Source organism: Pan paniscus, chromosome 6, assembly GCF_029289425.2.
Source record: "Pan paniscus chromosome 6, NHGRI_mPanPan1-v2.0_pri, whole genome shotgun sequence".
NCBI lineage: Eukaryota > Metazoa > Chordata > Mammalia > Primates > Hominidae > Pan > Pan paniscus.
The window spans coordinates 167732567-167758876 of NC_073255.2; the positions used below are offsets into that span (position 1 = coordinate 167732567).

At 42.5% G+C, this 26310-nt stretch overlaps 1 long non-coding RNA gene across 1 annotated transcript; it reads left to right on the forward strand.

Annotated features, from left to right (window-relative positions):
- LOC134730718 (uncharacterized) lies at positions 1 to 25634 on the forward strand. The gene is made up of 2 exons (XR_010112646.1): positions 1 to 3416; positions 9016 to 25634. It is a non-coding gene; the product is annotated as an uncharacterized LOC134730718 (long non-coding RNA).
- Positions 25635 to 26310: the final 676 nt, after the last annotated feature.

Genomic DNA, 26310 nt, shown 5'->3' on the forward strand with positions numbered 1-26310 from the left:
TTCCTCCTCCAAAGGTCTAGTATATTCACAAGATTCACTGATTATTCAATGAATCCATATTCTTAAAAACCCTTCACAGTTGTCTGTGCGTCCTGCAGTTCCATACTTTGTATCATATAAAGCAGAAGGTGTTTAAGAGCTTGCTAGCCGTCATTTAAATCCATGACAAGACGACCAACACTGGGTTACCAATAATCTTCAGAAACTACCACCTACTCACCGAGTGTAACATTTCTTGTAGTTAGCGACCTCTGCTTAGGAAATCACCAGCTCCTGGCAATGAATCCATACTTCCAAGAACTCACACATTCAGGCAAATATATGGACATACAGCTCTAAATATAGATACAGAGAGGTCTGCCGTGACAGTTCAGTAGGAGACTGGAAATACTTTTGCTTTCTGTATCGATAGTACTTTCTTTCCTTTTTAAAGAGAAGGTTTCGTTTTGATCTTGAGAAATTCTGATAAAACCACCAACTGAAAACCTGCCATTATAAAGGAGGGATTTCACAACGTTCATTCCAAAAAACTGTGGCTATTCATTTCTGGAAGTGATTCACTGCAGAAGAATCGCTGTTTGGGGGTGGAGGGAGCGTTGATTTTTAGAAGCCAGCCTGCCCTCTGAGAAGTGAGCAGGAACCTCTGAAATGGCAGCCACGTGTCTTCTGACCCCCAGCCCTGCTCCCTGAATCACCACCCCTCGAGATGACACGCAGTGACCAATTTCCTCTTAAAACTCCCTTCTGTTCAAAAACCCTATGATCCATGCACCCTGTGTCTAATCCTCTGCGATGGGGCCAGTCTGCAGATCCGTCTGGGCGGGCTGCGGTAGCATTCTCCACCTGCCAACACTCAGTTGCTGGTGAGTAACCAGCATACGGACTCTCACTTCCTGTGAGTATTTCTGAAAGAGCTTATGATATTTCCTTCAAAAAAAAAAAAAAATTGTGGGGAGGAAAGCCACTCAGGGAGGAGAAGCAACTTCAACAAGCAAAGCTAAAAGCATGCAACGTGATCACTGTTGACCAGACACGCCTAATTTTAATTTGGTTTCTCAACCCCTGTGTAATTAAGACAGCCCAAAGAGAACAGCATCAAGAGGGAAAAAAAAAAAAAAAAAAAAAGACATTTCACAAATGCTTAGACCTTCGGTGCGCGTGACCAGAAAAGTAATTTTAAGATTCAAGCGAACCAATCTGAGGCTGGTTGGAGCATTAACCCTTCAAGGAAAAAGAAAGAATTATTTTTGTTTGTCCCCAAATTTCAAATACGGAATTCATCTTCCCTACCAGGAACTGAGATACCAAAAATCAGCCTCTAAATACCATCCTCTGGGCTTGTAAGATGAAAAAACTTTTTCAGATTTGTCCATCACAGGGGTAGAAAAATACCTATTTATGAGACCCAGCCACACTAACAGAGCAGCCGACATGGTGTTCACACTCAGGCACCCTTTGAAAACCGGCCACTAAGGCTAAAATGTGACATTTTGTATTTCTCTAGGCTGTAGCCAAACCTGTTAATTTATGTTAGAGAGAAGAGCAGCATTTCTTGACAACTGGGCAAAATGAGTAAGAAAACTTGCTTTCATCCCACCTTACAGAGTATCAATGGTGACAAAGCTCACTTTCTGAGATTAGTAGACGTTTTGCTGAAAGAAAGATTTTTCAGAGCCTGTCCTTCAGCTTCAGGCTGTGAATGTGCTTCCAACTTGGGGCCTCCATGTGCCTGCATGGTGGGGAGGGGGGCTCTTGAAGGGGGAAGGAGGAAAATACAAGCTTCTACTTAATGGGCACTGAAGAATAAAACAAATCACCCAAATTCACACCTGTATTTATCACACAATCCATGGAAGCCCTTAACTTGAAACACGGCAGCACTTTGCCACTTAGACCCCAAATCTTTTATTTCACATTTTTGGATGTGAAATTCTGGAAGGGAATTTTCACTTTTTTTTTTTGTTTGTTTGAGACGGGGTCTCACTCTTGTCGCCCAGGCTGGAGTGCGGTGGTGTGATCCTGGCTCACGGAAGCCTCGACTTCCTGGGATGTGATAAGCTTTTACCATCTTTACCAAACTGATATTTTAACAAGAAAAGTATGGAAATCATTTGCCTGATATACATAATTGATTTATTTATTTATTTTAGAGGCAGGGTCTCACTTCATCTCAGCCTCCAGAGTAGCTGAAACTACAGGTAAGTACCACCATGCCCAGATAATTTTTTTTTTTTTTTTGGTAGAGATGACGCCTTGCTATGTTGCCCAGGGTGGTCTCTAACTCCTGGCCTTTAGCAATTCTCCCGCCTTGGCCTCCTAAAGCACTGGGGTTACAGGCATGAACCACTGTGCCCAGCCTGCATGATGTAATCTCCAAATTGAGGGTGAGTAAAAAGTAGCACCTATAACTAGAGGTAAATTTTTAATTTAAAACAACTACACTGTGCAATAGTCATCTCCTCAGCCCTTGCCCACGAGATCTTATGAACCTCCTCAATAGAAAAAAAGGAATCGTCTGTGATAGGATCAAAGGAACAGGAACCCTTTACATGGAGAGTAATTTTAAATAGCTACAATTTTTGAGCTTGTCCGTTGATACCGAGCTCAGCAAAAGAAAAAGCAGTGATTACAGGCCTGACCACTACTCAATGATTAGAATATTCACTCTTCTCTATTACTTAGAAGGAAGCCCCCCTCTCCCACTATGTCAGGTATACACACAAGTTCACAGCTCTCAGTGTTTCTGTGTAATTTGTTCCTGTTTCAGACAGCTTTCCAGAAAAGTTCCTCTTAAATCCTGGGTGGCCAATGCAGAGGTTTTAAAAAGAGGAAAAGTAGAGCAAAACAACAAAAAGATCATGAAATAGAAGCTTGGGGAGAGGGGAGCAAAGAGAACATGAATCTAACAGATGCAGCAGTTGCAAAAAAGCTGCTATCCTTTAGAAACTCCTGTTAATTTGGGGACCTAAAGGGAGCTATTTCTAAGGCTGGATGTTGAGAATGTGATGAAACCATGGAGGCTGTCCAGGTCCTTGCTATGCTGTGGACACCATTCAAGAGTTATAGAGTCCACCCTCTCCGAACAAAGTAAAACCCCGTGACAAATGTCCTTCATGTTTAACATTTACTCAGTTCTCTTTTAAACAATGAAATGGAGCGCACTCTTTCGTGGCACTTTTATAGGCAGGAGAGAGAGTGGTCTCACAACGGAAGGGCACCAGCCACTGAGAAGTCCTAAGGCCGTGTTTGAGTTCTGGCTCATCTTTTTTGCTAATTTGCTCTTGTGCATATCACCCAACCTCGCTAAGCCAGTTTCATCATCAGCGAGAACAGCACACTGACATGCAGGGCCAGCTCAGGCGCTACCACGAGCTACACATCCGTCCATTCGTTTAATCTTCACAGCAGCCCTGGAGGTAAGTTCTATTTTTAATCCTCATCCTACAGATAAGGAAACTGAGGCCCTGGGTGCTTAAGGACATGCCCAGGGTTACACAATCAGTAGGTGGTTGAGCCAGGATTCAGAGCCAGGGAGCCTGACCTTGACTCCACATCCAGAGCCTGCCCTCAGCATGTCTGCCAGTAACACCCAGGTTGGCTGCACAGCAAGGAAAACAGCATATAAGAAACTACCTTAAAACCTACAAAGACCATAAAAACACAAGGTAGATTTTTAACCATGTCACATGCAAATATATTGTCTGTAAAAATGTAATGAAGATTCAGGACAACGAAGCAGTGGTAACTCTGCTGATCCTGTGAAAACAGTTTCACATAACTTGCAAGTTACTTAGTTGCACAATGTGTGGTAACGAGTTGTAGAGGTAGAAGGGATTCAGAGATGCTGTTTTCCGTCAGGGTGGTTGGGTGAGGCTCCCAGACACAGGGCTGAAGTCTGAACCTTCATCCTTTCACTCCCAGCCCAATGATGTGCCACTGTGTCATAGCCACATGGTGGTTATGAATGCATCTGGAACTCTACATTTTAATCTGCCAGGCATCCACCCATTCGTTCACATAATTCACGTGTGTGTAATAGTAACCTTCAGAAAGGAATGTCACAATATTTTTCTCATTACAACATCTTTAGGCTTTAAGATGAAAAGGGTGAAGAAAGAAATCTTTTCTAAATCTTGTATTCCTGCTATTCATTTTTTTATTCAAGGAAAAACAAAGCCTCTGTTAAAGCTCTGCTTATGATGAAATGTAACTGAAGTTCTATCCAATTCTTTCCTCTTCTCTGTAAACTTGTTCACATGCAACAGCCTCTCTGATGTTAACAGGCTGTTCCTCCCAAGTGCCTGCAGATCATGGCTATAGGAGTCACTGGAAGGAACTTGCCTCGGTGGCAGTTTGGAGGCTTCCCGGGCTTTAATGATGAAAAATGATTTGGTCATTTAAGACAGAGCCCCCGCTCTGTTGCCCAGGCTGGCGTACAGTGGCGTGATCATAGCTCACTGCAGCCTCAAACTCCTGGGCTCAAGTGATCCTCCTGCCCCAGTTTCTTGAGTAGTTGGGACTACAGGCGTGTGCCACATCTGGCTATTTTTTTTTTTTTAATAGAGAAGGGGTCTTGCTATGTTGCCCAGGCTCGTCTTGAACTTGTGGGCTCAAGCAATCCTTTCACCTCAGCCCCTCAAAGCAATGGTTCACAGGTTCACAGGTATGAACTACCATGCCTAGCCTAGCTATTTACTCTTAAAGGAAAAAATAATTTTGTATTTAGTTTTCAAGCCTTTCATGCTATTTACACTAAAGTTTGGCCTTATTATTTTTGCTTAGAATCTTTTAATGGTTTTAGGTCACGTTGGGTCACATCAAAACACTTGAAAATGCCTCTTTCTAAAACAAAGACATTCGTTGACAAAAAAAAGTTAAAAGAAAAAAGACCTGCCAGGTATTTAGTTCCATTTAAGAGAGCACAGGCGACTGTAAGCAAGATTCTGGAAAATTTATGTACGTTAAATTTATAAGCCAGCACTTTTTTCCCAAAGATTTATTTGGTGTGAAAAGTTACTTCCTGTACTGTAATCATAAAATCAAATGTTATTTACTCCTGTCATAACCATTCACATACTTCCTGCCATAAAAACTTAAACCTGGCTAGAATATTAAATAAAACATGCAAAAAACTACAAGTTCAGGAAGTGACTGTATGTATTATATACATTAAGTTCATATTCCAATCTAAGAGAAAGCTGAATCACCCCTACTTAGGAAAACCAGTATTATGTTTTATCATCTGGGGTGACTAATCCCACAATGGCCCGTACAATGAACTTTAAGGGTAAGAAGGGCTTTCTCTTTTGCACTAAGCTCAGTCCATAGTTTTGTGGGGGCTGTCAGGACATCTCGCAGGTCTGCCGTGTGTAGTGGGCTGAAATACACTGTACATGGCCCAGAGTTAAAACTGTAAAGATCCAAAGACTTACTTAGGGTAGATGTGCACACTTTAAATGCATATGCAGGTTTTTCTTTGGTGCCTGCCTACTTCTAAAAGAAAACAAGCTTCTAAATGCTTAGGCTTTGGCGTGTCGGGTGGGAAAATCAGAGCCAGTGTACACATCCAATGATAGAAGAAAGCGTGCGTGAACAGATTTGTTTACAAAACAGGGCCCAGCAAAGTCTGTCTCTCAGTGCCTCGGCAGGATCCATCCAACAAAACAAACACACAAACACACTGATCTAGGGAACTCGCTCTTCCTTCTGATGAAGGTGTAACAGTTTGTGATTATAACTGGGCAGTAAGTTACAACATAATCACCTGACCCAGGTTTGAATTGGAGATACGCCAACAAATCCAGTTTAACACAAGTGCGTGTGCGCATATGTGCAACACACACACACACGGTTATATGTAGTACAGTGGTTTCAGCTCTCCTTCTGTGGCATTAATCTCAAATCTGTATCTTTAATGGTAGCTACCTCTCCTACCTATATCTTTAACATATTTCTATCTGGATAAGGCAGTCCCTTTAAATTCATCATGAAGCAAAAAAACCAACACCATTCTACTGATTTTACTTTACTTAACTGTATAGCCATCCCACCAGGGTTGAAAGTTTGGCCTCTGGACTCCCTTCTTCACTGAGCCGAGCTGAGCCATTCTGTCACCAAGTCTAGTCAATACTTACTTTCAATGTCTGCTGCCTCCATCCTCTCCCTCCCACTCCCATTTCCAGTCACCCAGGATGCACCTTTCTCTCTGTCCTTGGACAAGTAAGACAGCCTTTGTAATTGGTTCACTTGCCAAGGAGCAACTGGGTGGTGAAGAAACACAGCAGGCAGTAGGAAGGTTGGGTTCTAGGCTTGGCTGTGCCAGAAGCAAACCATGTGATGCCAAGAAAGTACATCATATCCTTGGGCCTTAGTGTTCTCACCTATGCCATGAAAAAAATGGCTATCAAATGGTATTAGCTGATGCGGGGCATACAGAGTCCCCAGCTGTGGTCTTCTAAACTGTAGTAAAATTCATGTCGCTGCATTCCTCAAAAATTTTCTGTGACTTTGCAATGTCTAGAGGGTAAAACTTAAGCTCTCTAGCTTCTGGGCTTATATAAAGAATTAAATAAAATAAGTGTAAAAGTCTCATATAAAATGTAAGGTACCACACAAAAGCAATCACAGCGCTAATGAGGACAGGACTATTTCTTAAACTCATGCACAGGGTATTACTCAGGGTTTTATACATATGGGTTCTAATCCTCATGACCATGATGCAAGGTTGGTTTTGTTACTCTACATAAAAGATCAAGAATCTTAGGTTCTGTGAATAGCACACTCAAGGTTATAGAACTCAGTGAAGTGTCAGGGGTGGCTTCCAAATCTACATGTGGTTGATTATAAAGCCCACTAAACCATACTGAGTACTTTAAATACAACATACTATTTGGCAGGGGGTGGGGATTCATTACTCGAGTAATCATTATCTGAATCCCTGTAGTTACCAAGTTGCATAAGGAAGCAAAGGTCATCATCATATAAAAATATTGACAAATACAGTGATCACTTATTATTAGTCCTCATTAACATCAGCATCGATTCTTGCTCACTTTCTTGGTTGAATAATGTCATAGAATAAAATGAAAATCCAATGTAGCTCACTTGTAAGGTGGAATTGCAGATTTTCACACAGTTGATAAAAATGATACCAGCAAACTGCATGAGTCACATAGGGTCACTGACAAGATGAAAGACAGTTTCAACAGTTAACAATTGAAGAGAAAGTCAACAGAGGTGATTACATGAGAGGTAGACTCTTCAAGAGAATGGTTTGTATATCAAAAGATTAAGAGAGGCCTTTGGGGAAATTCGAATGCTTGTACAAAAATCATCTTCTTTATATGATTCTGCTTTAGAAGTCAACATTCAATCTTTCTTCTAAGAAATAACATGCTGTTGCATCATATCCCAAATTTCTATTATATAAAACAAACTAAATTTCAACTTTAGTTTTATTTTTTTCAGGACTTAGTCCCAATAAGATCTTTAAAAAAAAAGTGACTGTTTGTTTTTAAATGTGTGATTCAGTTTTAAGTCAATCCTCTTAAAACAGCAGTAGTGGTCCTGTATCAGTTATCTTCAGATAACAAGTACCTCCTGAAATGGTAGTAATAGCAAAAAAAAAAAAAAAAAAAAGAAGAAAAGGATTAACTGATATGCAAGTAGCAGAACTAATTCTTCAGCCCACGATGGAAATAATGTCCTAGTTTTTCTCTCAAGATCTCAGGCTCACCCAGACCAGAGCACTCAGCAAGAAGCTATACTCATCACCCCCATGCCCCATTCCCACCACTGTATCAATGCCAGTGTGGATATGACATTTGTATGGTATTAGGCCAGACCCTGGGAAAGTCTGACTGTTGAGGCAAAACGAGACTGCAGCCCTGTAAACCCTCAGTCTAAATCCTAACTTTACATAATTCACCCCATCCATTCTGTCTTTATCCAGTCCTCTGAAGATCTCCACTTTTTTTTTTTTTCAGAAGACAAGAGTCAGGGACCTGGAAGAATTCTGTCGTATAATAACCCACTTTAAAAAGGCACCCCTGTATCACGATCCTTCCTGACATATACCGGTGTATATATCAAATGGTTTTGGTTCCTGCAAATATTCTTCCATCAAATGTTCACAGAAGGGCTATTTTGAGAAAGATTTAATGGGATTTGTAACATAAAACCTCAAATGAATACTGAGTTAACTAAGACAACTCTGGAACACAAAGCGTGGTTGTTATAACCTTGCTTTTTCTGGTGACTATAATTGAATCCAAGAATCTAATAAAATAGTCTCTCATGCCAGAAAGAAACCCAAGAAGGTATGTCCTCAGAAAATTTAGTCTGAAGTTGGTCAATTCTTAGGCAGTCACTCTAAGTGATCAGAACTTTATTAGTGAGCTTTTGGCCTTGCAGGATTGATGTTTGCTACAGAGATCTTCGCTTGCTCCTAAAGAGAGTTCTGTGACACTGTGAAATAGCCCCTTTTCTCTGAAAAGCATAAGGTGTTACTCTTCATTGAGAAAATCCTAGAGTTGTGATCCACGCATTATACTTGTGAGTCTTTCTCATGTGTGTGCAAAACATACACACGTTCAGTAAGGCATGGTGCAAGATTAATATGTTCACATACACAAGAGCCTTTCTGGAATTCAGAAACCTGAAATTGGGGAATGGCGTGAGCCGAAGTGAGACAGGAAGGAAGAGGTGGCAGTTCAGCAGTTTTGAACTTCTGACTGTGATTCCGAATCCTTTTTTAAAAAAGGATTTTGTAGCACTGACCCCAAAGGCAGCACAAACACGTTGGTGAGTGTGCATTAATCGAGGCCATTGAGGATGTTATTTTCTCCTTTAAGACCCTGACCAGAAGCTGAATATGCCAGCAGCAAATGCAGGCAGTGCTGCTGTTCCCTTCACAGTCCTCGGAGGCAGTGAAGCCTGTGCTTGAGACGCGCAGGGCGGAATGCTTGTTTTGGAGAGCATTCAGCGGATAGCATTTGGTTTCCTCCATTTAACCAGGTCACCCAGGCATGGAATGCACAGCTCTGCCAGACAGAAAGCGCTTTGGATGCCTGAGAAACAACAGCTTGTCCGGGCTACTGATGCGAAGAGAGGCCATGGTTTCCTTTTTCTGTGCTCTGAATGGCAGCCTTGACGTCACAACAGCTAGGAACCACTGAAGGGACAAATAACAAGGCGCAAGCCAGAAGCGCCCTGCCCTGTCGCAGGGGCAGGGCCATTTTCATCCAGTTCTGATGTCTTCTGTGGCCGCTGCGAGTCGGCGGGAGTAGAGACAAATGACTGGAGCTTTAGGCGTAAAGGCGGTCTCTCTCTAGGCTGATCAAACAGCCCTTTGCCCAGTGCTAATTGCCTTCACGGAAACTGGATAAACTACAGTTCCTGAATTAAACTTGTTTCTGATGAACTAGACTTCCCAGGGAATGGGTGTAGTGATTTTGCTGATGGTTCAGACATCGGCACTTTCCCTGAAGGGCTCAACTTCCTGTGTTTAAAAGCAGACCTTTTCTAACAGGGGCTGGCGCATAAGCATCCCGGGAAATACAAGAAGCTCATGAAAGCAGGCAGCCTTTGCAAGAGACCTGACTTATTTTCTAGGAGAAAAACATCCTTTTAGGGATTTTATAATTTAAGTTTAAGCAATTAAACATGTGCATCAGTACCCAACTGCAGGTGTTTGAACAAATGAGTGAAAAACGCTCAGAGGCTGCCAGGCTTAACTCACCATTATCTAAAATGAATTGTCTGTGTAAGTCATCACAGCAGTTTGAAAAGCATGATCTTTCATGTTTCAACCTCACATCAAAATTCTAAATTATATTTAGCTATGTGAGTGTCAGATCATTTGTTTCCATTATCAATGCGATGTTGGGCAATTTGCAGACAGGATCTGAAAGCATCATCCATGACTTTCATGGAACAGAAAAGAGCTTTCTGTTGCCACAGATTTGCCCTAAGTTCAGTCCTCTGCCTTTGGAGCACTGACAGCTGTCACCAAACCCAAACCCCAGTCTGAACCCATAGTGCTCAAGGTACTTTGGGAAAGCTAGTTCAGGAAAACCATAGGCTGGAGGGGTTGTCTTTGAGGTGTGTGCGTGTGTGTGTGTATGCACATTTGTTGGCAGTGTGTGGACCGAGCACAACATATAGAGAGGCAGTGTTCTCAGGACTTCTGTGCTCCTATGTGGAAAAATTCAGCAGAAGAAACAACAGCTCTGAGCCACTCAGCCCCTTTCATCAGCTCTTTCTTTGCTTAATTAAATACGCAGTTCCCCCCAAAGCACTCTTTCCCTGAGGTCATAGTGTCAGTCTTGTTTCATGAGAATAATCTGCTATGAATATTTACTCACTTTCAAAAACAAAAGAGGGTTAAAAAATCTGATCCAAAATGTCACTTACGACGCTACAACAGAATCTACCCCTCTGCCTCCAGGCTGTCCTGACAACCCATGTCCTCAACAGGAATCTGCGGTCTGTTCTGGAATCTGGTCTTTGGACTCAAGTGATCTTACCTGGGTAGCTAACAAAGTCTTCTGTCTTGTTCCTGCTGTTAAAAAATCCAAGTATGTTCAGGCATTAAACAATGGAGAAGATAAAGCAAAAATAATTGTTTAACTACATCTTTCTTTTTCAAGTGGTGGTTATGCTCAAGAGGTGAAATTTATTGTGGCCCTACCCCTGTTTTTATAAGAGCTTTTTATAGTATAAGAACTATAATTAAGTTTCCTCTGAACTGTTTTATTAAACTTAAGTTTTCAAGAAGAGAATGATAAAATTTCTTAAACTACTATGTTTTCAAGGGGAGGACAATTTATTTTTATTGTTCTAGCATAAGGAAAGAGAGAATGAGAGGGAAAGTGTTTTTTAACCTGTATCCTGATTAGAATTTTTTAATGTTCAAATTCCTGATTATAAACTGCAGTAAACAATCAGTCATTCATTAACAAGCAACTATTGAAAAGGCGATATTTAAAAGAGAAAAAATAAAACATGTGATTAAAACTCTACACACGTCTTCACTTCAAGGCAAACGCAGTGGCCATCTGGGTATTTAGAAGGTGCCAAATATCATTGGGATCTAGATTTAATTCATGTTATAAAGAAAGCACTATATTTAATTTGTTCACAAAAGACCTAGAACCTCGTAGAAATGATGGTGTTGAAGTGAACTTTTAACATTAAAGTAAGGTCTTTATTTTACAATTTTTTAAATATGTGATCAATCACAAACATGAACAAACTTTCAATGCTCCAGTGTTCTACTCTGAATGAGAAAAGTTGGAAAGATCATTTTCAGCCTTCATAAATTTTTGCTTTAATTTTCTCTATTTGGAAATCTTTAAAAATTAGTCAGTTTAAAAGTCCTGGCTGCTTTTAGTCAGAAGGGCCTAAGAAGAGACAAGACTTTTCCCAGGGTATCCAAAGACAGATCCAGAGAATTTAAAGCCTGGACATATTACCTGGACTGAAGGCATTCGTTGCTTGCTTCACTGGTGAGGACTGGGAAGACCTGACTTCCACAGTCCTCTTTCCAAGTGGCAGGAAACAGGACATGCACTATGCCAAGCAGCTTCCAGCACCCATGCAGCACCCTTCCAGCACCTATGCAGCAGTATCCATGCTCTGAAGTGAAGCCTGAACTCGCCACCTCGCCACTGAGGGCTCCCCAGCAGGGCAGGGATGGGACCCTTCCTGGTATCACATGCTCGCTCGCCTCCTGAGTCCTGCATGAACAACAGACTGGATCCCTGTTTTCAGTCTGAGGACACTCATGAGATTTTTCCAAAAATTTTCTTCAGGAGCAGACGCTATTGTGAATACCACATAAACAAGCTCTCCCTTTTCCAATTCCTCTTTTGAAAATGATAGAGAATCAGCATATCTGGCTCTAACTTAACTTGTAAAAAATAATAATAGATTTTTAAAAAAGTTTCAGTTTATCACACTCAACCACAGTTATCTTCCAATCCTACAATGTACACATAAAAAATTAGTTTTCAAAGACTGCCACTTGTGCTTGTTAGGAAAAACTTCTATCTATCCATCCTTTCTATGAAAAAACTCTATAATGCTAACCTTCCAGAGTGACTCTGTACTACATAGCTTCACAAAACTACAATCTTTGTGCTTACAAAGCTACTTCTAATAGGTAACAACAGAAGCACCGTCATGAACCCTAGTTTCTGAATAGGTACACAGGATTGACACATGCCAGGCTTTAGTTAGACTCTCACGGTGTTTGTCCCTTTACGTCACGGCACATCATACCCTGCAGCTGCCTTTGTGTGCTTATTTGCTGCCAGATTCCTCTGCTAGTGTGTAAGTGCCATGAAGGCAGGATTCATGCCTACGCTGTTCTTGTGTAAGAACTGCTAATGCCAGGGCCGGGTGTGGGGGCTCACACCTGTAATCCCAGCACTTTGGGAGGCTGAGGTGGGCGGATCACCTGAGGTCAGGAGTTTGAGACCAGCCTGGCCAACATGGTGAAACCCCATCTCTACTAAAAATACAAAAATTAGCTGGGTGTGGTGGCGGGCGTCTGTAATCCCAGCTACTCGGGAGGCTGAGGCAGGAGAATGGCTTGAACCCGGGAGGTGGAGGTTGCAGTGAGCCGAGATTGGGCTACTGTACTCCAGCCTGGGCAACAGAGCGAGATTCGGTCTCAAAATAAACAAAAACAAACAAACAAACTGCTAATGCCAGAAAGAGAGGAAGGAGAAGGAAGAAAAAAATAAGGTAGAAGGGAGAGGAAAGTGAGAGGAAAGTGACAGAAAGAACAGAGAAGAAAAGGGAAGGGAGGAGGGAAAGAAAAGAGGCAGAAACAGCCACTACACTGGTTTTAGTAAATAGGAGTGACTTTGCAGTTTCATTAGATTTTTCATTCATACAGTTAAAGGTTCCTTGTAGCCATGATCTCATCAAATCTCACAATAACCCTGAGTGACCTTTTAACATTAAACTAAAATGTTTACTTATGGCAGAGATTAGGAATGACTAGTTTCTAGATCTTCCATGTTTTATCTGTACATCACTCATGACAGCAGGTAGTTCTGAGACGGACCTCTAAAGTGATCTGTGTGTTCATACAGGTCTGTGTTTCTGTAAGTCAACAGTTTAAGAATTGTGAAAGGCCAGGCGCAGCAGCTCATGCCTGTAAGCCTAGCACTTTGGGAGGCCAAGGCGGATGGATCACTTGAGGCCAGGAGTTCGAGACCAGCCTGACCAACATGGCGAAAGCTTGTCTCTACAAAAAATACAAAAATTAGCCGGGTGCAGTGACCCACGCCTGTGATCCCGGCTACTCGGAAGGCTGAGGCATGAGAATCACTTGAACCTGGGAGGTGGAGACTGCAGTGAGCCGAGATCGTGCCACTGTACTCCAGCCTGGGTGACAGAGTAAGACCCTGTCTCAAAAAAAAAAAAAAAAAAAAAAAAAATTGTGATAAATGCCCAGCATTTCCTTCATTTTTATTCACTCAACATGTCTTATAACCACAAAGCCCAGATTTGAACCTTGTATATACTCATGGAAAGGAGAACCAGTTCTCAAGCAACTCTTCTCATTTTACCAACCACATAAACATGTAGCTTCTGGTAAAACAATACTTCTCATTTTACAAGTTCATTAATCAATAATGAGCAGGCTCAGTGGGGGCACAGGACAACCTGAGCCTGATAGCGAGGAAGGCGGATTTTGTCACGGAGGGAGGGTTCTCATGAAACTCTGGATCTCCCAGCTAGTTGGGGGACACTAACAAGGGCTGCCCAGAGAGCACGCAAGGTCTCTCCAATCATGCCACAAACCCCGCAATGTCAGGACAAGGGCACCGGTGTTGACAGAGACCTTGGAGTTCATCAGAGAGGTGACATCACCTGCCTAGGTCTCCACTTCCCTGCTCTTTTCCCCAGCAAAACCAACCACACTTTGCATTCCCCATCATTATTAATCCTCCAAACGAGCAACCTGTCCACATAGGAACAAGGAACCTGAGGTGAAGCGAGCCAAACTGGCTTACCCAAGCTCACACAGCGCAGGGGCGTCAGCATTGGGAGGCAGCCCTGGGTCCTATAGGCCTCATGCACGGCCTGCCTTGCTGTCGAGAAAGTCCCAGCCACCGACACAGGCTGCAGGAAACGGCACCAAAGTCACTTGCAGCAGCGCAGAGAAAGTGTGAACAAAGAACTTTTTTTTTTCTTTGGGAGATGGAGTCTCACTCTGTTTCCCAGGCTGGAGTACAGTGGGGCACGATCTCAGCTCACTGCAACCTCCATCTCCCAGGTTTAAGTGATTCTCCTGCCTCAGCCTCCCAAGTAGCTGGGATTACAGGCGCCCACCACCACCATACCCGGCTAATTTTTGTATTTTTAGTAGATGGGGTTTTGCCATGTTGGCCAGGCTGGTTTCGAACTCCTGACCTCAGGCGATCTGCCCGACTTGGCCTCCCAAAGTGCTGGGATTATAGGCATGAGCCACCACGCCTGGCCTTTTATTTCTAAGGGAAATAAAAGTCCCAGCAGAGCATTCTAGTTTTGAAGCATCTCACCTAGGAACACTAACAGACAGCAAATTTAACCTGCTGAGTGCAGCCCTCATTTGGTCCGTTTTTCTTGCCACAACTGCCTACTGCCCTTCTGTCAAGGCAGAGACAGACATAAACCACTACCATCTGTGGCTGCCCTGGGAACTGTGAGAACTCATGGAAATAATGCGTCCCCTTGTGACTCTTCATATCGTGCACCTCCTGTGACAACCCTCCCCTCTGACAATTACACTCACACCCAGTTCCCACCTGAACACGCTGAGTCCGGCCTTGGAGATGCAGCTTTTGTCTTGCTGAAACCTTCCAGTTAAATTTCTCCATCAATTTTTCAAATAGTATTATTAGCTGAGGGACTAAAATCTGCCTGGCGTTTTTCTGATGACAAAGGTAACCCATCCCTCCCTGTGCTCTCCATCCTCACGTTGTTTCTAATTCAGATTTTCTTCTCCCTCCTCCTGAATACCTGCATCTTCTTCCTGAGTGACATGGCTTTAGGAAACACAGCACATTCACAAACATCTGAAGCCAACTGCAAGGCACCAGTCACTCAGCGAGAAAAGCAGAGAGGTGCCAATTCAGATGGCTGAGCTAATTCGCCTGGGTCCTGACCTGTATCACCACAGGGTCGCAGAAATGGAACCTTCTCCGTCACACCTCCTGATGGCAGTCAGCTGTGACCCGCTGAATCCAGGACATCATGCATTCCAGTTTCATTTGCGAGAACATTTCCAGGTCCGGCTGAAGCCTAGTGGCTCCAGCAGAGGTCTCAACCCCTTTGGGATGCTCAGTGGGAGACAGAATCAAGGGCCAATGATCCATGACCTAGTCCTAGTGCCCATGTCAGTTTGTCAAAGGCCCTCAGAGCAGATTGTGTTTTCCCTGGTGGGGGCTTGACTTCTTTGCTTTAAAAAGGATTCTTAAGTATTTATTGCAGTAAAATTAACCACCTTCAGATTTCTGCCAGATCCCCTGGAGGTATATAGCTTATTAACACAAAACAAATGTGACACTTGAAAGGCAGGAGACTTGGTTTCTATTCTCTGGCCCACTACTGACTTATTGGGTGGCTTCAGGCAAATAAGTGAAATCAAGAAGACACCATTTTCAGCAAGCACAGAGTGGGCACCTGGCAGGTGAGCAGTGCCCTGTGAGGTCTGGGGCTGGGCTCGGTGGTGAAACTAGGTCAGCACACACGGCCCTTTGCTGGGGGCCCACTGCCTGGGGTGGGATTTTTGTAGCTGGGTTCAAGGTGGACATGCTGAAATGTGACCCTAAAATGTGTGTACTCTTGAAGCTGAAGGAGTGGGAGGAAACCTGTCATTTAAAGAAGGACACTATGGCCAGGTGTGGTGGCTCACACCTGTAATCTCAGCACTTTGGGAGGCCAAGGTGGGAGGATCACTTGAGTCCAGGAGTTTGAGACTAGCCTAGGTAACATAGGGAGACCACATCTCTACAAAACATTTAAAAATTAGCCAGGCATGGTGGGATGTGCCTGTAGTCCCAGCTACTCAGGAAGTTGAGGCAGGAGGATCACTTGAGCCCAGGAGGTCAAGGCTACAGTGAGCTATTGTCATGCCACTGCACCCCAGCCTGGGTGACAGAGTGAGACCCCGTTCTCAAAAAAAAAAAAAAAAAAAAAAAAAGAAGGAAAGGAAGGAAGGGAGGAAGGAAGGGAGGGAGGGAGGGAGGGGAGAAGGAAGGAAGGAGAAGGCAGGCAGGAAATCAATATGACAGCATAGCATTGGAGCTAAGAACACAGCTCCTAGAAGCAGACTCTATGAATTCAAATCCTGGGTCTACCATTTATAAGCTGTACTTTCCTCTGTAAAATATGAATCTACAGTACCTACTTCTCACAGATTGCTATAAAGATGAGATGTGTTAATATAGACAAAGTAAGCACTCAGTGAATATGAGGCATTAACCAGAACCCAACAAGGTGCCATCATCAAATATAATAATTGAGTGCATAACTTTTTTCAGTTTACAAAGCAAATTTACATATAGCATTTCTTTTGGATCTCACAAAACTCCATGAGAGCTGGCAAAATACTTCCCCCCATTTTCTTTGAAGCTCATACTCTCCTTGTTTACTCCCTTACAAGTCACACTTGAACAAAGTGACCAGGCAGATTTGGGAAAAAGCAAACAAACAAAAAACACCAGATAGACCTTTAAGAAATTAAAAAACAAAAAACAAAAAACTGTTAACACAAAAATCTCAGTTGATGGGCTAAACGGCCCAGGCCCATCATTCTAAGAACAGTTGGGAAGACAATGCTTTAGATGCCATCTACACGCTGTTAGTTCCATCTCAGTCATCTCTCCTGAATAACTGCATCCACCTGCCTGCTCATCATTTCCAATGGATTTCTAATAGAGATCTCAGACTCAACATGTCTAAAAAAAGAGCTCCTTGTTTCCCACCCCCCCTCAATAAATAAGATAGTGGATAAATTATGATATATTCACACACTAGAATATTCTGGCAATATGAAGGAACTGTAGCTATTCCTGAAAACATGGATGAATTTTGCAAATATATGGAGGAAAATCTCAAGTTCCAAAAAGACCATGCAAAGTCCGATACTATTTTTATATGTCTCAAAATACCTTTAGCAACACACATTTACTCATTACACTGTGATAAAAATATATGTTTGTTTAAAAATCAGGATAATTATAAATACAAATTTCGGAATAGTGGGAAAGCAGGAAAATGCTAGGAATAAGATACTTAGCGAGATCTCCAAGTATTTGTAATGAGCCAATTCTTAAGTTGGATGGTGGTTCACTGGAGCACCTTTAAAATTGTGCTTTAGAGTTTACTTGTATGTTACATACCATCTTTTGTATATATCAAATAATTACAAATTAAAAAGAAATGCCATCCACAAAAATGAACTGTGCTGAAGTAATTCATATTTCAAAACAATAAGCCAAGCAATGAAGGAAAGTAACTCTTGCTAAAAATATGAGGAAGTTAATTTATGCTAATAAAGTTGGTTATGGAATATAATTACTTGAGCAAGGATGACTAAAATATGTCTATACTATGTGTATCAAATGCCAAGGGGGAAATGACCAGGGTATTTACAGATCAGAACAAATGTATTTATGAAGAATCTTTTTTTTTTTTCTATTTTGCAAACTTTCTTTTTTAAAAGCAAAATAAATTGACGTGACTTGTTCAGGGTTAACTGTTTGGCAGGTGGATGATCTGTGGCCATCCACGATGAGATCACCTCCCTGCCCCGCTGGCCCCCAGCCTCTAGAAGTCAGGGCTTCTGAGGCCCAGAAGCTCAGCGCCACACCTGTTGAAGGCCAGTGATGTCAGAGTTACTCTTCCTTCCTCCAGCAGCACTGACAGCAGTTTATTGTACGCAATTTCTAGAACTCAGATGTTCTAGAAGGAAGCAAACATATTCTGAGATCACAGACTATGACTATGCTCTCAGAATATGTTCTAGAACACCTAAGTTGCAATTCTTAAAATCAACACAGCGTAAGACTGCTTTAGGAGGAAGTGATCAAGCTCAAAGCAACCTAGGCATGATGTGCCTTGTTTGTTTATCTGTTTGAACAGGAATAAAACGAAAAGAGGCCTGTGTATTTCTCGTATTTTTATATAAGAGCTGGAGCTATTTGAACGGCTAAGGAGAAGAAGATAGTTTGATTTAGATTTGGCATGGGTTTAGGGGAAGAAACGTCTCTGTAGCTGGTCCTAAATATTATGGTAACTTGGACTGAATCAGTCTCCAAGGGAGAAGCTGCCACATGTTATAACAGAAGCCACTGGGCTTGGCAAGAAACAAATGAAAAAAAGTACAACGAAAGCAACCCCACTTCTCCATCGTGGCGGGGATGAGCTAGGCAGGACGACTGCATGTCTTCCTTTCCTATGCCTGACCAAATCCAGCACTGCCCTTTCAAATCAGTCTTCATCACATTCCAAAGAATACAAAATACGCAAGTTAATTTTAATTTCCAATGAATTCTTCAGGAGAAATTTTTCTTCCTCCTTCCTAAAAAAAAGAATAAAAAATGCAGAATAGAGATTCAAAATGAGGGGTGGCAGCAAAAATTCTGACTCGCAGAAGGTTGAGAGGGTGCCTTTTTCAAATGCATTTATTTTACAGTTCCAAGAAGGTAAGACTACCTTCTGTTTTGATTCATGCTTCACCATTCCCCACTTAAATTTTTAAAAATTACATCCTTGCCTATGTCTGTCTTGCTATTTGACTGGTCATTCCCAAACATAAACTGCCCTAGTTTGAAGCTTCCCAAAGCCAAGCAAAGGTGACAGACTAGTACAAAGAAGGCCGCTAGTGAGTTTTTACTGAGTGAATCTACATTGTTCCATGGCCTTGGTCTGGATATAGATTCTAAAGCTTCTTACACTGACAAAAATGGAGTTTCTAGCTCTCCAGGTAATTTTCGGTGAAAGAAAATTATAGAAGAAGGCATAAACCTTGGCTCACAAAATAAATATGCACTCAGACCCATGTACTTCATGAAACATACAAGCCCAGAGCTAGACCATGCCATCTGCTTTATGAGGAAAAAAAATAAATTCACATGATTTACTTACTTTAGCTCTGCCAGAAATCATCAGCATCTACTTGCACAACTAAAGACAAGAAGACAAGGCAGATGGAGGCTAAACACCAAATACTGCCTAATTTTGATGTATATTTTTGGGTCAAACCTCTTATAATTTACTATTTCCAAGAGGGAAAATAAGCTTATATAATGGCACTGAATCATTGGCTTCCAGTTATGGGAAGCAAAGGAAATTAACCTCAAGGGGAAAAAAATGCTACAAATATAAATAATATAGTTTCTGTTTACGAAGCAGTTTTTCATGTACTGCCATTTCTTTCTTTTTTTAAAGAAGATATGTTTACAAAATAGGTGACCAACTAAGGTAGGTGTGTGTGAAGAGAGGCAGTGAGAGAGAGGGAATCCTGAAATTCTTTTCAGTAGAGGAAAAAGATAATTTTAGGGATGTTTTTAAAAATATATAACTTGATGAATTTTTTATAGCATGAGTATTATTTAGGTGCTGTCCTAGACCAGTGTGGTGTATAGGCTATAGAAGATTGGTCCTGAATGCTAATGGCAGGGATGAGTGTAAGATCATCAAGACTTATTTGTGGGAAGGAGAGCTACTGACAGAGCCATGTATTACATGACTCCAGTCTGGGCTGATAGGCCTGTCTTAAAGCATAGCTAGAGGGCAGGCACGGTGGCTCATGCCTGTAATCTCAGCACTTTGGGAGGCTGAGGCGGGCAGGTCACTTGAGGTCAGGAGTTTGAGACCAGCAACATGGTGAAACCCCATCTCTACTAAAAATACAAAGATTAGCCGGGTGTGGTAGCATGTGCCTGTAGTCCTAGCTACTCAGGAGGCTGAGGCAGGAGAATCGCTTGAACTGGGGAGGCAGAGGCTGCAGTGACCCAAGATTGTGCCACTTGCACTCCAGCCTGGGTGACAGAGTGAGACTCCATTTCAAAAAAAAAAAAAAAAGCATAGATAGACAAAATGTCCTGGAATCACTAAAATGGATAAATTATGATATCCATAAAGTGGATAAGTTATGATATATATTCACACACTAGATACACACATTATGATATATTCATATATGTCGTGAAGGCTAAACCCACATGAGTCCATAACACACTCAAAGGTCTGTGCCCTTTGGCCCTGGCCCTCTCACCATTCGGAAGCGATCACAGAGAACACAATGAGTCTGTTATTCGCTCAATATACAGTCATGTGCAGCATAACATTTCAGTCAATGGTGCACCACACCCATGATGGTGGGCCCGTAAGATTACATGGAGCTGAAAATTCCTATTGCCTAGTGACACTGTAGCCACTGTAACACACTGCAGTGCTTTACTTTTTCTGTGTTTAGGTATGTTTAGATACATGAGCACATACCATTGTGTTACAATGTATTCAGTACAGTCGTACTGTACGCTGCACAGGTTTGTGGCCTAGGAGCAATAGGGCCATATCATATCGCCTAGGGATGTAGTAGGCTATACCATGTAGGTTTATGTATATACACTCTACGATGTTCACACGATGACAAAACTGCCTATCCCCATTGTTAAATGACGCATGACTGTATATGCATTAAGTACCTACTATGTGTCAGGTAGTGTACTTGGCAGGTGCTGAAGTATGGTGGTGAATCAATGGAGAAAGTCCCTTATGGAGTTCATAGTCTATGGGGAAGAATGGTGAGCTCCAGTATAGATACCCAGTATATATAGAGAGAGCTCCAGTATAGACACCCAGTATAGACATAGCCAAGTGACCAAGAGCACTGGCTTGGAGTCATTCAGATGAGGTTTAATCCTTGGTTCTGCTACTTGCTTTGGAAATGTGACTCCCTAATCACTGCTTACTTTATATGTAAAATGGGATGGTAATGCCAGCCTTTCGGGGCTATTGAGAAGATTCCATGAGACAATGTTTATAAAGCACTTACAACAGCATCTAGCACACAACAGACCTAATAAATGGGAGTTATGATGATTGTTCTCTCAAAGATCCAAGGGACACACACAAAGAGATTTGCTATTTTCTCCCCCAGAACACACCCCAAAATGCTGAACCAGGAGCCAACTCATATCACCACTTTATCACGCTCCTGTATGACCCTGGGCAAATCAGATGCCCACCAGTGTCACTAGGCTAGACAGCAAAGTCTAGTTGCTAAAAATATACTCCAGTAGGTGGTCTACAGTGTTGCTGTAATGGGAATGTTTTCTGTTTTTCAATGAGCTAAGAAGCATTATCGGATGGTCTCTTGAAAAATAACTTATAAGCATTTTCTCTTTCAATACAAGCCCTACCAAGAGCACACTACCATAATAAATATTCTGGACAATGGTTCCAAAGGGAGAGATGAAAAGCTGTGCTCGGGGCATTAAGCTGAGAAGCGGTGGAGTAGTCAATAGCACAACCTCTGCAGCCAGGCTGCCTGAGTCTTCAGTCCAGCTCTGTCACTCACTAGCTGTGTAGCAATGACCACATCGCTCACTGGACTCATTGCTTAAAATCTGTAAAATGGGATAGTATTATTCCCTGTCTCATTAGGTAGTTGTAAGGATTAAAATCACTAACACCTGTAGGGCAACTAAAACAGCACCTGACATACAGAGAACATTCCATAAACATTACCAGTAATTACGCACGGCAAACTCAATAACTTTATTACCTTGCTAATAAAAACATGAGGGCCAAATAGCAAGAAAGCGACTGAACTACACCAGAGGTTTGAAACTTGAGTTTTCTCCTTGGCTCTCCCATCAACTGTCGGCATGACTGTGGGTGCATCACATCCCTTCTATATTTCACTATTCTCATCTATACAAAAAGCAATATACGCACACACCAAGAACACCTAGAGAAGCCTGATGCAGCTTTCTGCTAATATCAACTGGAGCCAAACAACTTAAATTTATTTATCTTCCTATCTGCATTAGTCAGGGTTCTCCAGAGAAACAGAACCAAGAGGGAGAGAGGGAGAGGGAGAGGAAGAGGGAGAGGGCGATTGAGAGGGAGATTGAGATTGAGAGAGAGAGAGACTGAGATTGAGATTGAGAGAGAGTGGTGGGGGTGGGGGTAGATACTGATATTTACCTTAAGGAACTGGCTCATGCAATTACAGGGACTGACAAATCCACAATCTTCAGGGCATGCTGGTGACCAAGGGAAGAGTTGATGTTGCAGTCTTTTTTTTTTTTTTTTGAGACAGAGTCTCACTCTGTCGCCCAGGCTAGAGTGCAGTTGCATGATCTCAGCTCACTGCAACCTCTGCCTCCTGGGTTCAAGTGATTCTCATGCCGCAGCCTCCCAAGTAGCTGGGACTACAGGCGCCTGCCATCATGCCCAACTAATTTTTGTGTTTTTAATAGAGACAGGTTTTTGCCATGTTGGCCAGGCTGGTCTTGAACTCCTGATCTCAAGCGATCCACCCATCTCAGCCTCCCAAAGTGCTGGGATTACAGGCGTGAGCCACCGTGCCAGGCCGATGTTGCAGTCTTGAGTCTGAAGGGAGTCTGGAGACAGAGTTCCTTCTTCTTTAGGGACTTCAATCTTTTTCTCTTAAGGCCTTCAACTGATGATATATGAGGCCTACATACATTACAAAGGATAATCTGCTTCACTCCTTCTACTGATATAAATGTAAAACCTCATCTAAAAAAATACCTGCACAGCGACATCTAGACTGGTGCTTGACCAAGTATCTGGGTACTGTGGCCTCGCCAAGCTGATACATACAATTAGCCATTACACCATCCTTTCAGAAGGGGTGATGCCCACACCGAAGGAAAAAACCTCTAGACTCCACAGCCATTTAATCTTCTATTGGAGACCATAATCGAGGCAAGGAATTCAGATGAGGCTACTCTTTTCTTCACAGGTGAATTCCAAGCGTCTCACAGCTTCCAGGGCATTTCTTGTTCTGGTTCCTGCTCACCTGTCTTATCTCCTTGCTCTTCCCTCCATTCCAGCCACACGTCGTTTTTTTGGTTTAAAGACACTGTGTTCCTATCTTGCTCTGCCTGAGTACGCGCTACTTCCACAGCCTGGGGTATGCTGTTTTCCCACTTTTTATCTGGGTCCTCATCATTTGAGTCTCATGTTGAGAACCACATCTGCCTCTAGAGAGCTTCCCTGACCTGACAAGGTTAGGCCAGTAAGTTCCTACAGCCAATCTGCACACCTCCTGCCTTACACTCAAGCCACGCCATCAGGGCTCCCTCCCAGCCTGGCAGCTCCGTGAAGGACACACCTCTCTTGTTGGTCACAGCATTCATGCTGCCAAGCTGGCCCACGAAGACACAACAAATAGCTGCTGAATAAATAAATGAGGATGCAGATGGTTCTTAAGCCTTGACCTTCAATCCTCCCAATGTCCTTGAGATTCGGCTCCATGTCTCCAACCACTTGATGGACACCTGAAGGCGGGAATCTCACCAGCACCTACACTGAATATGCACAGAGTGGACAGAGCTTGTCTTTGCTCTCACGTACGCTGTCTTCCAAGCCTAGTACAGTAGAAAGAACACAGGCTTGGGGGTCAGGGAGGCCTGTACTGAAGTCCCTGTTCTAGATCCTGTTACAACTGTACAATTTTAGACCAATTGCTAATTTTCTCTGACCCTTAGTTTTCTCGTCTCTGATATAAGGATGAAAATACCAACCCACAAGATTAGGAGGAGATTAAATGAGATAATAGCTATGCAATGCCTGGCAGATGGCATAGAAATGATGAATGGCACCTGGGTTCAAAGCTCTGGGGGCATTTTTGCTTCCCATCGGCCAACCCCTATTATCTAGGCAGTTCCTAAATCCCATCTCATAAATTCAATTTCTCCATCTAGTGGCCTTCCCCTCACCCAGGCCCTCCCCACCTCCCTCCTGGACCACAACAGCAGCTCTAAAAGGCTTCCCAGCTCTGGCTATTTCACAGTCCAGAGGCACCCACATGCTGATCCCCGCAAGGCCTCTTCAGGATGGGGACTCTAGCCACTCAAATTCTTCCATTGCTCCCCAGTAACTTAAGTTTAAATCATTTAGTCACGTGCCATTCAAGGCCCTCTGGGTTCTGGCCTCCAAGGACCTTTGCTACCTGATCTTCTCCTTAGTGGTTTACACACATCATTGCCCAGCAACTACAAATCGATTCCTGCCCACTCTGCACCCCGGCATTTCCCATCCCTACCTATGCCTTTGCTCATGTTTCCTTCAACGAGGATACTCCAAGACCTCAAGTCCGACATTACCTTTCTTTCAATGTCTGGCTCAAAGGCTCTTTATCCATGAAGCATTTCTTGATCATCCCAGCCACAGATAAACACACAACCTTTCTTTTCTATGAACTTGTGGTATGTTTATCTCTCTACCTTTTATACATTTCTCTTTCTCTCTGCATTTATTCTTTGTTTTTCTTTTTTCTAAGACATCTTGTTATAGCATCTCTGCATTTATTCTAATTTTATCTGTGCACAGAACCTTAGCTTCAAGCTCCTTGAAGGGTAGCATCGTGTCCCAGCCTACACTGTCACACTCAGGAGAAGCACCCAGTAGATGGTGGCTCTGTATCTACCTACAAAGTGCCACTGAGGGGCACAGGCCTTCAGGTCTGTAGCCCATCAGCTGAGCCTTCGCATCAGCTCCTAGAACAGTGCCTGGCATAGAGCAACACCCAGAAATCATTGTTAAATGAAATTATCCACAAGGGAGTCACCTAGTGTCTACATGATAGAAATTCTTTCCCTGTAGAATATAACATGAAAGGGGGTGTGAAGAAGCCATCTCTCTCCCCATGTTTCCAGATGCAAGAAAGCTTCACGTTAACTGTCTCCCACAAGCTATATAGCTACTCTCGGCAATATGACATATAATACTTTGGTGCATTTGGTGTGTCAGAAATATTCAATTTTAACATGTCAGAAAGAATCATTTTTCAAAAACAGTCTCCTTTGGAGAAGAGAGTTATTCAAACAATATCCAAAACCTTTTTGGATCTCACATTTTGAAGAGGTCCAACTTCCGTTGGTTAAAAAAAAAAGTCTATTATATAATGAAAGCCTTACAACTGACTGAGAGTTATAGAATTTCAGAAATAAATCCCAGTCTGTTCATCCTTAAAATAAGAAGCTATTTTTCAGGGCTTTCATGTCCAAAATTATATTATGTAAGCCACTTCATAAATCATGTACACAACAATTCTCATTTTTCCATTAAATCTCTATTTTGAAATTTAATTCACTCATCCATTTTTTCAGAGATGGGATCTTGTTCTGTCGCTCAGGCTAGAGTGCAGTGGTGTGATCATAGCTCACTATAGCCTTCAACTCCAGGGCTCAAGGGATCCTCCTGCCTCAGCCTCCCAAGTAGCTAGGACTATAGATGCATGCCACCATGTGTGGCTTATTTTTTTATTTTATTTTATTTTTTTGTAGAGATGGGGATCTATGTTGCCCAGGCTGGTCTTGAACTCCTGGCCTCAAGTGATCCTCCCACCTCAGCCTCCTAAAGTGCTGGGATCACAGGTATGAGCCACCGTGTGCCCTGTCTTTTTATTTTGACCCCCTCTTGGCTCTAACAGCACACGTGTACCTCTGTTACAGGACATCAGTCTACAGTGCTACCTCTTTTTATAGTCATTTATCTCACTAACCTGTGTCTTTCTGAAGTGCCAGACCCATGTTCACTTTTGAATCTACAGTACCTTCTACTGAAATGTAGTAGCTGGCTCAGTCCATGTTTATAACATGAAACAATGACTTGAATCAGTGGTTTGATCACCTACCATATTCATGAGACCTAACTATTGGCTCCCTCCTACCCTCAAAGGACAGAGATTTCCCGCCGCTGTGGATAGTCAAAAGAAGATAGAAAGTTCTTAAGTGCTTCATTTAATGTGTTTATTTAGTCCCCTTGAAATAAATACTGATGGGTAAAACCAAATTAATTTAAATCACATGCTAAAAAGGATAGCCAGTCAAGTACCTAGCTGAGTATCTAAAATTAGTACACACACACACCAAAAACAAAAACAAAAGCATGGAAAAAGCCAAAAAGCCCTGCCTGTTCAGCCCTGTGTACCCTTCACTGACTAGGAAGTGACCCACTTTTCAGGTATCATCCAATCATACAAACTGGGCATCAGTGTCGTCAGAAGCCCACACATGTTCATCTTAAGACTCAACAACATAA